The sequence below is a fragment of the Chiroxiphia lanceolata genome, chromosome 21 (assembly GCF_009829145.1).
Source record: "Chiroxiphia lanceolata isolate bChiLan1 chromosome 21, bChiLan1.pri, whole genome shotgun sequence".
Taxonomy (NCBI): Eukaryota; Metazoa; Chordata; class Aves; order Passeriformes; family Pipridae; genus Chiroxiphia; species Chiroxiphia lanceolata.
Window position 1 is genome coordinate 6,283,386 of NC_045657.1, and position 3,597 is coordinate 6,286,982.

Sequence of the window (3,597 nt, forward strand, 5' to 3'; positions counted from 1 at the left end):
GAGGGGACCTCATCAGCGTGTATAAATATCTGAAGGTACCAAGAAGATGGACCCAGGCTCTGCTCCATGGTGCCAAGAAATAGGACATGAGGCAACAGGCAGAAACCGATGTGCAAGAAGTTCCACTTGAATATGAGGAAGAACTTTACTGTGCAGTGACAACACACTGGCACAGATTGCCCAGAGAGAGTGTAGAGTCTCTCTCACTAGAGATACTCCAGAGCCATCTGGACACAATCCTGTGCCAGGTGACACTGCTTGGGCAGGGAGGTTGGACCAGGTGACTCACTGTGATCCCTTCCAACCTGACCCATTCTGTGATTCCGTGACAGACATGGTCTGTGCATCCGTTTGACAGCCAGAAACCCTTATCCTGGCTTGTCCCAGTGCCTTCCTGGCCCAAGCAGCCCCTGGTGACATCCCTTCCAGCAGGATGTCCCACAGGCACACGGCTCCTCGGGCTGTGCCACCTCACGCTCAGCAGTGTGGCCTCGGGTCAGGCTGTGGGTCAGGCTGTGGGTCAGGCTGTGGGTCAGGCTGTGGGTCAGGCTGGCCGGTAGTGCCTGTGCCGGCCAGGAGTGGGAAGGAGGCCCTGGCACCACACAGCCTGCAGGCAGCACGAGGCAGGGCCGGGAGCTGGGATCTCACCCGCAGTGTGCGAGATGTGGCAACCAGTTGGACACATCTCCCCATCAAAATGGCTCCCTGTTATTAGGTGCTGCTGCCGTGCCCTGTGCTGTGGCTGGGATCCCTGGCTAGGCAGGATTCCATTGTTTAAGGGCAAGCAGAACAAAATGTCTCTCCTTGTCCTGAAGGAGTCTGCAATCATCAATGTGATTTGCCTAATTTTTAAAGACAGGGATGTGCCCAAGAGTCTCTGTGGCAGAGCAGTTGAGGCTTATATGGGAGGGACTGTTCCCAAGGTTGATGTGCATGTCTGGCAAAGCTTGGATGAAAGCCTGGGAGCTCTCTCTGCCAGGCTTTGATGCCCAGAGTCCTTGCCTCTAATCTTTGCCATCTATGCAGACAATATCAGAGCTATCAAATAATTCCACCACAATGTGAGCCTTTAAAAAAAAAAAAAAGTCTGCTAGGAAAAGTACACAGCAATGCCCTCAGATAAAAGTTAAAAATTGGATGAAGCCAAATGTGTTATTATGATTTTTGGCTTACCAGGTTAAGCTTACACAGACTTTGGGCTGGGAAAACATTTTGTATTGGTACCATGAAACCATTGCAGGAAATACCAGGAGATATCAGGAAACAGCAGGGTTTGTGGAGGCTGCTGTTACAGGCAGGGCTTGAATCCTTCCATCAGTTTCTATCTGGTGTCTCCAAGGCTTTGAGACGTTGCTGGAGGTGGGCTGGGATTTTTGCTTTCTGTTTCTCAGTTTGTTAGGAAAGAGCTCAGCCTGTTAAATATTTGACATTTGCCAAGCTGGGAGGCTCAAATACTGAAGGCATCTGAAGAATCCAGCCCAGTTCTCACACCTCTCATGCCCCAGCTACTGCTGACAGACACGTGGATGCTCTGCTTCCATCCCTAGGTAAAGGACAAACGATCACTGTGTGTGGTGTGGGAGGAGGCTGTGTGTTATCTGCTATGATTCACCCTGATAAACAATCTCCTTGAGGACTTCTCTTGTTTATAGCAACAGACCCAGATGCTAAAGTTTACAGAGACTTTAATCCTCGATGTTCTCACGCATATTTACTTTGCAGTTTTATCAGAAGCATCTCTTGAAAACCTCAGTGTTTTTATAATTAATTGAATAATGTGACTGATGTTAAAAATAAACGGGCTTGGAAAAATGCCCAGTGAGCTGCTGAGTAGTGTGTAGTGTAGCAACCATAGCTGCATTCTCAGGGGTATGTGTATTTTCCTAACAAATGCAGCCTCATGACTTAGAGATTAAATCTTTATTAGTTTGAAATTCACCCTGTTGATTTTTTTCTGTGTTTATGCTGCATAATTGTTTCTGGAGAAATTAATATTTTTTTAAAGGAACAGTGGCTCCTGATTGCAGAGGGGGTGGATTACTCTGAGCCAACCCACAGAGGGGATGTGAGTGTAGGGCATCTCCATCCATCCACCATCCCACTGACTTTATATTATATTTTATTCCAGGTCCAATCCGGTCACCATCTGTGTGTGATCAAGGTGCTCTGATACACATGGATTCTGCTCATCCCAGACTCCCACAGTGTGGATTTCTCCTCCAGGCTCATGCACACCTCACCTCTGCTCCGTGACCCTCAGCCACGTCCCTGCCCTGTGCTCTCTCTGACCTGAGCCTTTCCCGGTGCAGCTCCCCTGTGCCGCCACCACTTCCTCAACTTTTGCTGGCTCAGGGCATCGTCTTATCAGTCTGGGATATTTTTATCAGTCTGGGTTCTGCAGTTCAGTCTGGGCCTCACCTCTGCTCTCCTGGAGAGGTTTTCCTGGCTGGCCAGGGCTGGGATCTCGATGCTCTGTGAGTGAGCACAAGCAGAGGTGGCTTGTCTTACCTCCTCCCTCCCCTCTTTGAGGACAGAGATAAAGCAGCAGGGGAGAAACAAGGCGAGATAAATTCAGAAGGGACAAAACTCGGTGAGGTGAAGTGAGGTAGATTCTGTAATGCACTTCGTGAGCCATCACATCCTATCATCCCAGGGGAATCCCAGATACACGAGCCCTGCAATCTACATCATCAGCATCTTCCTCTGGAAAGCATCATCACACTAATTCGTTTCTCCTGGCAGCCAAATGACTAAAGTTTTAAAACTAAATTACACACGTTGCTGTAACAGCAAAAACACAGTAATGGCTCTCCTCTGTTCCACCTGTCGCCTCTGCTGTAATGGCCTTAATGAGCTTTCAGCCTCATCATCGAAAATAAGAGATTATCACATGATGCTTTGTACTGTAAATGTGTTCTTGGAGCTGTGGGTGGGGTGTTCCTGCAATCCCTGCTCTGAGGATCTGCAGGGGAGCTGTGAGTGGGAGTTGCAGTGAGTGGGTGCCTTCCCCAGAGCTGAGGGCAGACCCAGAGCTCCCGAAATGGGGCAGGGGGTGCAGCCACCACAACGGTGTGAGTCCCATCCCCGTGCAGGCAGCTGGAAATCCCGTGAAGGGAATGGGTACCTATCCCCATGGCACAGGATTATCCCATGGAGTGAAGTTATTCCAAGCTCGCGTCTTCCCAGCTTAATAACAGGCTGTGAGCTCCACTTTGATCTGCTTGTGTTTTTCACTTGTTCCATATTTAACTGAACTCATCATCATAAGGGCCAGGAACTGCTTCACTTTCTGTGGCAGGCTGGGTTTCCCGTAGGACACACCTGCACAGTGGGTTTCTGGCCTGCCAGGACTGGGAATCCTGTTATCGACAAAGGGAGCACTGGAATCTGGAGTCGGTGGATTCCTTTCCCCAAACATGCAGCTAGACCTGAAAATCCAGCTGCCTGGCTTTTTTTGTTTACTGGTTTCCATGTCTGCTTCAGTGTGTCCTGGGAATGTGTGGCAGGACTCTTCCTTCCATTCCAGGAGGCCCATGGGTGCAACTGGAGCTGGTTTGCCCCTTCCAAAATCTGCGGACTGGAACCCACTTTGCCTCG

The 3,597-nt window shown here is 49.6% G+C and overlaps 1 long non-coding RNA gene across 1 annotated transcript; it reads left to right on the forward strand.

The window, feature by feature from the left end:
- Nucleotides 1-292: 292 nt before the first annotated feature.
- On the forward strand, nt 293-2,894 carry LOC116797201. Its single transcript, XR_004360589.1, has 2 exons — nt 293-1,547; nt 2,129-2,894. It is a non-coding gene; the product is annotated as an uncharacterized LOC116797201 (long non-coding RNA).
- The last annotated feature ends 703 nt before the right edge of the window (nt 2,895-3,597 follow it).